The sequence below is a fragment of the Canis lupus genome, chromosome 17 (assembly GCF_003254725.2).
Source record: "Canis lupus dingo isolate Sandy chromosome 17, ASM325472v2, whole genome shotgun sequence".
Taxonomy (NCBI): domain Eukaryota; kingdom Metazoa; phylum Chordata; class Mammalia; order Carnivora; family Canidae; genus Canis; species Canis lupus.
The window spans coordinates 58,297,509-58,309,734 of NC_064259.1; the positions used below are offsets into that span (position 1 = coordinate 58,297,509).

The window sequence follows — 12,226 nt, forward strand, 5'->3', positions numbered from 1 at the left end:
AGCAGCAGCCTGGGGGCTCTGCTCACTGTCTCCAAACATGTGTCAAGCCCAATCCCACTCCAATCCATTCTTCTCTTCCCCATCCACACACTCCCTTCCCTTCCTCTCTGATTAGCAAATTCTTCCCCTTGGGTCCTTGACCAGAGCATCTCAATCAGAGTCACCCTCTCTCACTTTTGAATTCCAGCAGCACTTCCTGTGTAAGTCAATGCTCCTAATCTTTTTCACGGAATAGAAAATAAGAATATTTTCTTATTGGCTCCCTGGAGTAACACATGGAGATGATCTTAGCCAGGGCAACTAGCCCAGGGACTCCAGATGCCTGCAGGATGAGGGGAACCAATACCTCAGATGTGCCTGTAATCAATTCAAGGTCAAGGAGTGCTGGGAAAGCTCAGGTCTATACGCTGCTTGACCCTGTTCTAGAGCAATCCTACAAGCTGGAACAAGAAGGGAAGTAAGTATATATGAAAGTCCTTGCCTTAAAGCACTTCCATGCTAATTGAAGGAGCAGAAGATGCCTACCTGTATAAATAAACACACACATATTCATTTTTAAGTTCTTTGTGTAACATAAAGAACATAGTCTTTGCCATCAAAGATGTGGAAGTTCAAACTCTGGCTTTGCCACTTACTTGCTGTATGAACTTAGGCAAGTTAATATTACCTCTCTGATCTCACCCTTTCCATCCATAAAATAGAGATAATAATGCCTATCTTCATAAGGTTGTGTTTTCTTAAAAAGATTTATTTGTATATTATTTTAAAGGTGGTGGAAGGGTGGAGGGAAAGAGCAAGAGAAACTTAAGAGGACTCTGTACTGAGCACAGAACCCATACAACACTGAGATCATGACTCTGAGATCACAACTGGAGCTGAGCAAGAGTTGGATGCTTAACCAACTACATCACCCAGATGCCCCCATAAGGTTGTGTTTTCAAATCACCTTTATTTTAGTGAGGCATAACTAACACACAATAAAGTTCACCCATTAAAAGCATACACTTTGCTAAATTTCCACAAGGGTATATAGCCATGTAATCACCACTACAATCGAGATATAGAACATTTCAATCATGCAAAAAGTTCTGCCAGCTTCTTTACAGTCAATCCCCTCCCTACATTCCCTGTCCTCTGACAGTCATGGGTCTCGTTCTCGTCACTGTAATTTTGCCATTTTTTTAGTTTTTCATCTAAAAAAAATTGTACAGTCATAGTCCTTTGTGCCTGGCTTCTTTAACTTAGGATAATTCTTTTGGAATTTGTGTATATTGTGTGTATCCATAGTTCATTCCTTTTTATTGCTGAATAGAATTCCATTGTATGGGCATACCATGATTTGTTTATGCATTCTCCTGTTGATAGACTCGGGTTATTTACAATTTTTGGCTTTAACTAATAAAGCTGCTGTGAACATCCTTACACAAGTCTTTTTTGCCAACATGTTTTTATTTCTTTTGGGTTAGCATCTAAGAGATAAATTGCTGGATTATAGAGTAGGTTCATATTTAACAGTTTTTCTTCAAGTTTTAAAATTCCAGTTAGTTAACATACAGTGTAACTTTAGTTTCAGGTGCAAGATATAGTGATTTATCACTTACATATAGCACCTATTGCTCATCACAAGGGCCCTCCTTAATACCCATCACCTACTTAGACCATCCCTCACCCACCTCCCCTCTGGCAACCCTCAGTTTGTTCTCTGTAGTTAAGAGTCTGTTTCCTGGTTTGCCTCTCTTTTTCCCCCCCATATGTTCATCTGTTTTGTTTCTTAAATTCCACATATGAGTAAAGTCATTTGGTATTTGTCTTTCTCTGACTGACTTACTTCACTTAGCATAATACTCTCTAGCTCCATCCATGTCACAGCAAATGGCAAGATTTCATTCTTTTTTATGGCTGAGTTATTCATATATATATGTATATATGAATATATATATATACACATCTCACATGCATATATATACATACATATATACATATATGCATATATATACATACATCATATATATGTATATATGTGTATATATATATATATATATACATCTCACATCTTCTTTATCTGTTCATTAGTCGATTGGACTCTTTCCATAATTTGGCTATTGTTGATGATGTAATCCCTATCAAAATACCACCAGCGTTTTTCACAGAACTAGAATAAACAATCATAAAATTTGTATGGAACCACAAAAGACCCCAAATAAGCAAAGCCATCTTGAAAAAGCAAAGCAAAGCTAGAGGTATCATAATTTTGGACTTCAAGTTATATTGCAAAACTATAGTGATCAAGACTGTGTAGTATAGGCACAAAAACAGACATAAATCAATGGAATAAAATAGAAAACCCAGAAAGGACCCACAACTAAATGGCCAACTAATCTTTGACAAAGCAGAAAAAAAAATATCTGATGGGAAAAAAAGACCGTCCCTTCAACAAATGGTGTTGGAAAAACTGGACAGCCATATGCAAAAGAATGAAAGTGGACCACTTTCTTACACCATACACAAAAATAAATTCAAAATAGATGAAAGACGTATATGTGAGACAGGAAACCATTAAAATCCTGGAAGAAAATACAGGCAGTAACTCTTTGACCTCAACTGTAGCAACTTTGTACTAGAAATGTCTCCTGAGGCAAGGGAAACAAAAGCAAAAATAAACTGTTGAGACTTCATCAAAATAAAAGGTTTCCTCACAGTGAAAGAAACAATCAACAAAACTAAAAGGGATCTTTTCTGGTTCCATACAAATTTTAGGATTGTTTATTTCAACTCTGTGAAAAATGTTGATGATATTTTAATAGGGATTGCTTTGAATGTGTAGATTGCTTTGGGTAGCAGAGACATTTTAACAATATTTGTTGTTCCTCCATGAGCCTCAACCTACAGAATGGGAGAAGATATTTGCAAATGACATATCTGATAAAGGATTAGTATCCAAAATATATAAAGAACTTATAAAGCTGAACACCCAAAAAACAATAATCTAGTTTAGTAATGGGCAGAAGACATGAATAGACATTTTTCCAAAGCAGTCATATACATGGTGAACAGACACATGAAAAGATACTCCACATCACTCATTATTAGGGAAACACAAATCAAAACCACAATGAGATACCACCTCACACCTGTCAGAATGGCTAAAATTAACAACACAGAAAACAACAGGTGTTGGCAAGGATGTGGAGAAAGGGGAACCCTCTCATACTGTTGGTGGGACTGCAAGCTGGTGCAGCCATTCTGGAAAACAATATGGAGGTTCCTCAAAAAGTTAAAAATAGAACCACCCTATGATCGAGCAATTGCACTAGTAGATATTTACCCAAAGATATAAAAACACAGATTCAAACGGATACATGCACCCCAGTGTTCATGTTTAACTTTTTTAAGGACTTCCAAACACTGCTGCAAATTTGACCACCAATGTATGCAAGTTCCAATTTCCCTTTTTCATTATAGCCATTTTTAAAAGATTTTATTTTTAAGTAATCTCTACACCATACGTGGGGCTCAAATTTACAACCCCAAGATCGAGTCACATGTTCTGCTGAGACAGCCAGGTGCCCCTGATTGTAATTATTCTGGTGGATATGTACATAGTGTTATTTCATTGTGGTTTTAATTTGCATTTTCCTAATGACTAGTGATGTTGAACACATTTTCATGTGCATATTAGCCACATATATATCTTCTTTTGTGAAGTGTTTATGCAAGCCTTTTGCCCATTCTATTTGCTGGATTATCTTTTCACAATTGATCTGTAAGAATTCTTCACATTTATCAGAAAGAAGTTCTTTGTCAGATATAAGTTTTACAAATATTTTTTTCCTAGACTATGCCTGGTCTTTTTATTTTAATGATGTCTTTTAATGAGCAGAAGCTTTGAATGTTGATAAATCTAATTTGTCAATATTTTTTCTCTTTGATTAGTGCTTTTTGTGAGCTAAGAAATATCTTGTGATGCCAAGGTCACAAAAATATTCTCCTATGTTTTCCTCTAGAACTATTATAATTTTACCTTTTATGTTTAGGACTATGATCCATCTCAAATTAATTTTGTATATAGTATGATGTAAGGGTAAAGATTAATTTAAAAAATACATTTATCCTGCTGTTATATCACTATTTGGGGAAAGACTATCCCTTCCTCTACTGAACTAACTTGATAATTGGTCAAAAATCAATTTACCATATATGTGTGAATCTCTTTTCTGTACTCTATTCTGTTTTATTTATCTAATTTGTATGCTTCATAGAAATTACTATATTATAAAATATTAATTACTATATTCATGTAATCAAGTAATGGGAATTCTCCAAATTTATTCTTTTTCCAGATTGTTTTGACTATTTAAGTCCTTTGCATTTCTACATAAATTTAAGAATCAACATGTCAATTTATATTTTTAAGAATCCACTAGGATGTGATTGAGATTGTACTAAATCTATAGATCTATTTGTAGAGAATGGGCACTTTTCCCACATTGATTCTTCCAATCTGTAACCACAATATATCTCTCCTCTTGTTTATGATTTACTTAATTCCTCCCAACAATGTTTTGTGCTCAGTGTTGACATTTTGCACTTCTACTAAATTTATTCCCAAGCATTTTGTTTTTTATATTATTGTAATATTTTTATATTTAATTGTCCAATTTTTTACTGCTAGTATAAACAAATATGATCAATCTTTGTACAATGACTTTATATCATCTGATTTTTTAAATGCACTTGGTGGTTCCAGTACAATTTCGGGTGGGGGAGAATTTATGTTCCTCAGCATTTCCTGAATACACTGTCATGCCATCTGAAAAAAAAAAAAAAAAAGACAATTTTACTTCATCTTTCTCAAACTTTATTTCATTTGTTTCTTTTCCATATTGTACTGGTTAGGGTCTTCCATACAATACTGAGTAGAAGTAGTGAGAACACTTGTTCTGATCTTAGGAGATACGCACTCAATATTATACTATTAAGTATGATGTAGCTATAGAATTTTTCATAGATGTTCATTATCAAATTGAGGAGGCTCTATCCCTTTTCTGGTGAGCATTTTAATCATGAATGAGTATTGAACATTTTCAAATATAGCTTCTTAAGGTGAAATGTAGATCATTGATTTTAAACATTTTTACTTTTCTGAAAAAAAAGAAAAAAGCTTTAAATGTGCCTTCAAGTATTTCTTTAGGAGGAAGGGCAAGACAGCATAAGAACATGGGACCCTGTTTCATCTGGTCCCTTGAATTTCGCTAGATAATTGTCAAATTATTCTGAACACCTATGAATTCAACCAGAGATGTAAGAAAAGAATTGCTGGAATTCAACAAATAGAAAAGCAGCCACTTTTTGCAAAATAGGGGGTGTGGAGAAGTGAATCTGAGGGGATATTTCAGAAGATAAACTGCAGTGGGAGGGAGCCTCTATAAGCCAGCTATCGGAAAGTGATAGCAGTGGAGCACAAAATCGGAATTTTTAGAAGTCTGCTCCAGTAAAAGAAGTCCCTGCCTGAAAGATGCTCAAGTAGTAAAGTGGAGGGATCCCTGGGTGGCGCAGTGGTTTGGCGCCTGCCTTTGGCCCAGGGCGCGATCCTGGAGACCCGGGATCGAATCCCACGTCGGGCTCCCAGTGCATGGAGCCTGCTTCTCCCTCTGCCTGTGTCTCTGCCTCTCTCTCTCTGTGTGACTATCATAAATAAATAAAAATTAAAAAAAAAAAAGTAGTAAAGTGGAGCAGAATCCTAGGTAGGACAGCATGGTCTCAGGATCCCAGGGTCATAGAAAAAATGGGGTGCCTGAGTAGGCAGCATTCCCAAGCATTCAGCAGGGGAAACCATTATGGTTAGTGAGCCCAGGAGGGAGCTCTCAGCTCCAATCACCATAAACTGGGAACTGCAGCATGATTGGGCAACCACTCTCCCTGCAGGGGCCCTGCAAAGAGCAGAAACACAGTGGCCCTCCACCTTCCGTCAGGAGGATCAATGGGGTCCCACACCACAGGAGTCTGCAGAGTTTGGCACACACAAAAGTGAAGAATGTTTTTCCCTAAAGGTTTACTGAAGAGAGGAGACCATACTCTTTCAGCTCTGGGGCTGGGGGGGTCAAGGTGAAGCCATTTTTTATTTTCATCCTCTAAGGAGGCACAGGAGGCACAGAGAACAAAAGAAAATATAGAGCAACCAGTAACAGCTTACATGGAACCTGGCATTCTGGCAAGGGCAATGCAACTCCACCCAGGCAAAGACACCTGAGAATCAGCACATCAGACCCCTCCCCAAGAAGACCAGCTAAAACAAGAGGTGAATACCAAGTTTACAGAGCACACAAGACTGCAAAATTCCAGGGCTAGGGGAAAATAGCATATAGAATTTGAGGGGTTTTTCTCATGATTCATTTATCTTTCTTTTAAATTTTTTCCTTTTCTTTTTTTAAATTTCTTTCCTTTTCAATTAGTTTCTTATTTTCATCAACTCTTTGCTTTTAAGTATTTTTTTAACTTTCATTTTTTTACATTTACATTTTATAGATATATTCTTCATTCTTGACTTCCTTTTGCTGTATTCCTTTTTATTTTTGTGTATATGTAAGTTTTAGTTCTTCACAATCTGGGGATTTAGTGTCTTCTAATAAACAGACCAAAATACATCAAGGACCAAGTGGATCACCCTGCTTTGTCCACCTGAGAGATTATATTCTCTCTCCCTGCCCCTTTCTTTTCTTTTTTTTTTTCTTTCCTTTTTTAGTTTCTGGCCTCTTCAAAATTGTCTAGTGTGTATTTTGCTTGGGTCATGGTTATTTTGTTCTCTCATTCATCTATTCTTCTCTGGGCAAAATGACTAGAAGGAGGAATTCACAACAAAACAAAGAACCAGAGATAATACTCTCTGCCACAGATCTAATTCGTATGGATATAAGTAAAATGTCAGCGCTGGAATTCAGGATAACGATTATAAAGTTACTAGCTGGCCTTGAAAAAAGCATAAAAGACACTAGAGAATCTCTTAGTACAGAAACAAAATCTAACCAGGCTGAAATTAAAAATGCTTTAACTGAGATGCACTCAAAATTGGATGACCTAACAGCTAGGGTAAATGAGGCAGAAGAGAGAGTCAGTAATACAGAAGACAAGTTGATAGAATGGAAAGAAGCTGAAGAAAAGAGAGAAAACAACTAATGGACCATGAAAGGAGGCTTCAAGAAATCAGTGAAGCAATATTAGAATTAGTGGGGTCCCTGAGAAAGAAGAGAGAGAGGAACAGAAGGTATATTTGAGCAAATCATAGCTGAGAACTTCCTCATCTAGAGAAGGAAAGACATTCAAGTCCAAGAGGCAAAGAGGACCCCTCTCAAAATCAATAAAAATTGATAATATATAATACTAAACATATAATAGTGAAGCTTGCAAATTTCAGAGATAAAGAGAAAATCCTGAAAGCAGCTCAAGACAAGAACTCCTTAACCTACAGAGGTAGAAACATCAGGCTGGCAGTAGACCTGTCCACAGAGACCTGGCAGGCCCAAAAGGGCTGGCATGATATATTTAGTGTACCAAATGAGAAAAACATGTAGCTAAGAATACTTTATCCAGCAAGGCTGTCATTCAGAATGGAAGGAGAGATAAGCTGCCTGAACAAACAAAAACTAGAATTTGTGACCACTAAAACAGCCCTGCAAGAAATATTAAAGGATATCCTATAAGCGATGAGAGACCGAAAGTAACATAGACCAGAAAGAAACAGAGACAATCTACAGAAACAGGGACTGTGCAAGTAATACAGTGGCACTAAATTCATATCTTTCAATAGTTAGTCTGAATGTAAATGGGCTAAATGCTCTAATCAAAAGATATAGGGTAACAGATTGGTTAAAAAAGCAAGACCCGGGATCCATGGGTGGCGCAGCTGTTTGGCGCCTGCCTTTGGCCCAGGGCGCGATCCTGGAGACCCGGGATCGAATCCCACGTCGGGCTCCCAGTGCATGGAGCCTGCTTCTCCCTCTGCCTGTGTCTCTGCCTCTCTCTCCCTCTCTCTGTGTGACTATCATAAATAAATAAAAATTAAAAAAAAAAAAAAGCAAGACCCATCCATGTGCTGTCTACAAGAGACTCATTTGAAACCTAAAAACAGCTGCAGATTGAAAGCAAAGGGATGGAGATCCATTTATTATGCCAATGGACATCAAAAGAAAGCTGGCATAACAATCCTTATATCTGACCAATTAGGTTTTAAACCAAAGACTGTAGTAAGGAATGAAGAGGGACACTATATCATACTTAAAGGTTCTATCTAACAAGAAGATCTAACAATTATAAATATTTATGCTCCTTACTTGGGAATGGCCAATTATATAAACCAATTAATAAAAAACTTAAAGAAACACATTGATAATAATACAATCATAGTAGGGGACTTCAACACCCCACTCACTGCAATAAACAGATCATCTAAGCAGAAGACCAACAAAGAAACAAGAACTTTGAATAACACACTGGACCAGATGAACTTCACAGATATATTTAGAGCAGCCCATCCAACAGCAACAGAATACATTCTTCTCAAGTGCACATGGAACATTCTCCAAAATAGATCACATACTAGGCAACAAATCAGGTCTCAACTGACACCAAAAGATTGGGATTATTCCTTGCATATTTTCAGGCCACAATACTTTGAAACTTGAATTCAATCACAAGAGGAAATTTGGAATGAACTCAAACACTTGGAGGTTAAAGACCATCCTACTAAAGAAGGAATGAGTCAGCCAGGAAATTAAAGAAGTTTTTTTTTAATTCATGAAAACAAATTAAAATTAAAACACAACTGTTCTAAACCTTTGGAATACAGCAAAAGCTGTTAAGAGGGGAGTACATGGCAGTACAAGCCTTTCTCAAAAAATTAGAAGTCTCAAAAACACAAGATAAATTTACACCTAAAAGAGCTGGAGAAAGAACAGTAAAAAAACCTAAACCCAGTAGGAAAAGAGAAATAATAAAAATTAGAGCATAAATCAATGAAATAAAACCAGAAGAACAGTAGAACAGATCAATGAAACTAGAAGTTGATTCTTTGAAAGAATTCATAAGATCAATAAACACCTAGCCAGACTTATCAAAAAGAAAAGAGAGAGGACACAAATAAATAAAATCATGAATAAAAGAGGAGAGATCATGACCAACACCAAAGAAATACAAACAATTTTTAAAACTTGTTATAAGGGAGATCCCTTGGTGGCTCAGTAGTTTAGTGCCTGCCTTTGGTCCAGGGTGTTATCTTGGAGTCCCAGGATCAAGTCCCACATCAGGCTCCCTGCATGGAGCTTGCTTTTCCCTCTGCCTGTGTTTCTGCCTCTCATGAATAAATAAATAAAATCTTTTTAAAAAACGTATTATAAGCAACTATATGCCAACAAATTAGGCAATCTGGAAGAAATGGATACATTCTTGGAAACTTATAAACTACCAAAACTGAAACAAGAAGAAATAGAAAATCTGAACAGACCCATAACCAGCAAGGAAATTGAAGCAGTAATCAAAAATCTCCCAACAAACAAGAGTCCAGTGCCAGATGACTTCTCAGGGGAATTCTACCAAACATTTAAAGAAGAAATAATACCTATTCTACTAAAGAAGTTTCAAAGGATAGAAATGGAAGGAAAACTTCCAAACTCTTTCTATGAGGCCAGCATTACTTTGATCCCAAAACCAAACAAAGATCCCATTACAAAGGAGAATTACAGACCACTACCCTTGATGAACATGGCTGCCAAAATTCTCACCAAGATACTAGCCAATAGCATCCAACAGTACATTAAAGGATTATTCACCACAACCAACTGGGATTTATTCCTGAACTGCAAGGATGGTTCAACATCCACAAATCAATAAATGTGATACACTACATTAATAAAAGAATAAGAACCAGATGATACTCTCAATCGATGCAGAAAAAGTATTTGATAAAATACAGCTTCTTTCTTGGTTAAAACTCTCCATAGTGTAGGGATAGAGGTAACATACCTCAATATCATAAAAACCATCTATGAAAAGCCCACAGTGAACATCATTCTCAGTGGGGAAAAACAGAGCTTTTCCCCTAAGGTCAGGAACACTACAGGATGTCCACTTTCACCACTGTTCAACATAGTACTAGAAGACTTAGCCTCAGCAATCAGACAACAAAAAAAAAAAAGTAAAAGGCTCTAAAATTGGCAAAGAAGAAGTTAAACTCTTACTCTTTGAAGATAATATGGTTCTCTATGTGGAAAGCCCAAAAGACTCCACCCCAAAATTGCTAGAACTCATACAGGAATTCAGCAAAGTGGCAGAATATAAAATCAGTGCACAAAGATCAGTTGCATTTCTATACACTCAGATAGAAGAAAGAGAAATTAAGGAATCAATACCATTTATAATTGCACCAAAAACAATAAGATACCTAGGAATAAGCTGAATAAAAGAAGTAGCAAAGGATCTGCATTCTTAGAAATGCAGAAGACTTATGAAAGAAATTCAGGAAGACACAAAGAAATGGAAAAACATTCCATGCTCATGGATTGGAAGAACAAATATTGTGAAAATGCCTATGCTATCCAGAGCAATTTCCACATTCAATGCAATCTCTATACCACCAAATTTTTTCACAGAGCTGGAATAAATAATCCTAAAATTTGTATGGAATCAGAAAACACCTGAATAACCAGAGGAATGTTGAAAAAGAAAACCAAAGCTGGTGGCATCACAATGCCTGACTTCAAGCTATATTACAAAGCTGTAATCATCAAGACAGTATGGTACTGGCACAAAAACAGACACATAGATTGATAGAACATAATAGAGAACCCAGAAATGGACCCTCAAATCTATGGTCAACTCATCTTCAACAAGGCAGGAAAGAATATCCAATGGGAAAAAAGACAGTATCTTCAACAAACGGTGTTGGGAAAATTGGACAGCCACATGCAGAATATAACTGGATCTTTTCTTACACCGTACACAAAGATAAACTTAAGATGGATGAAAAATCTAAATGTGAGACAGAAATCAATCAAAATCCTGGAGAAGAATGCAGGTAGCAATCTCTTTGACCTCAGCCACAGCAACTTCTTAGATATATCCCCAAAGGCAAGGGAAACAAAAGCAAAATGAACTATTGGGACTTTATCAAGATAAAAAGCTTTTGCACAGCAAAGGAAAAAGTCAACAAAAATAAAAGGCAACCCACAGAATGAGAGAAGATATTTACAAATGTCTTATCAGATAAAGAGCTAGTATCCAAAATCTCTGAAGAACTTATCAAATTCAACACCCAAGAAACAAACCAGTCAAGAAATGGGCAGAAAACATAAACAGACATTTCTCCAAAGACATACAAATGGCCAACAGACACATGAAAAAAGGCTCCACATCACTTGCCATCAGGGAAATACAAATCAAAACCACAATGAGATACCACCTCATACAGAGTCAGAATGGCTAAAATTAACAAGACAAAGACAACAAATGTTGGTGAAGATGCAGAGAAAGGAGAACTCTCATACACTGTTTGTGGGAATGCAAACTGGTGCAGCCACTCTGGAAAAGTGGCTTCCTTTTAACTTCCTTAAGAAGTTAAAAATAAAGCTACCCTACAATCCAGCAATTGCACTACTGGGTATTTACCCCAAAGATACAAATGTAGTGATCCAGTGGGGCACCTGCACCCGTGTTCACGGCAGCAATGTCCACAATAGCCAAACTATGGAAAGAACCAAGATGTCCACAGACAGATGAATGGATAAAGATGTAATATATATATATACATATATGTGTGTGTGTGTATGCATAAGGTAATATACAATGTATATATAATGGAATATTACTCAGCATTAGAAAGAACGAATACTCACCATTTATATTGTTGTGGATGGAACTGGGGGGTATTATGCTGAGCAAAATAAGTCAATCAAAGAAAGACAATTATCATATGGTTTCACTCATATGTGGAATAAAAGAAATAGCATGGAGGATCATAGGGTAAGGGAGGAAGAAGTGAATGGGAAGTCATCAAGGAGAAAAACCATAAGAAAATTAACTATAGGAAACAAACAGGGTTGCTAGAGGGGAAGTGGTTAGGGTATGGGTTAGTTGGGTGATGGGCATTAAGGAGGGCACGTGATGTGATGAACACTGGGTGTTAATACGAAACGGATAAAATATATTTTTTACGATTTTATTTATTTATCTGAGAGAG

The 12,226-nt window shown here is 36.6% G+C and overlaps 1 protein-coding gene across 15 annotated transcripts in view; it reads left to right on the plus strand.

The window, feature by feature from the left end:
- The window catches only part of GJA8 (gap junction protein alpha 8), a 70,117-nt gene that overhangs the window by 17,182 nt on the left and 40,709 nt on the right, over positions 1-12,226 (plus strand). Inside the window, exon 2 of one of the 15 annotated variants that reach the window (XM_049095621.1) lies at positions 770-928. The exons of the other annotated variants lie outside the window; for them this stretch is intronic. The gene's annotated coding sequence lies outside the window, so the exon portion shown is untranslated. The remainder of the gene's footprint in view (positions 1-769; positions 929-12,226) is intronic. 15 annotated transcript variants of the gene reach the window in all.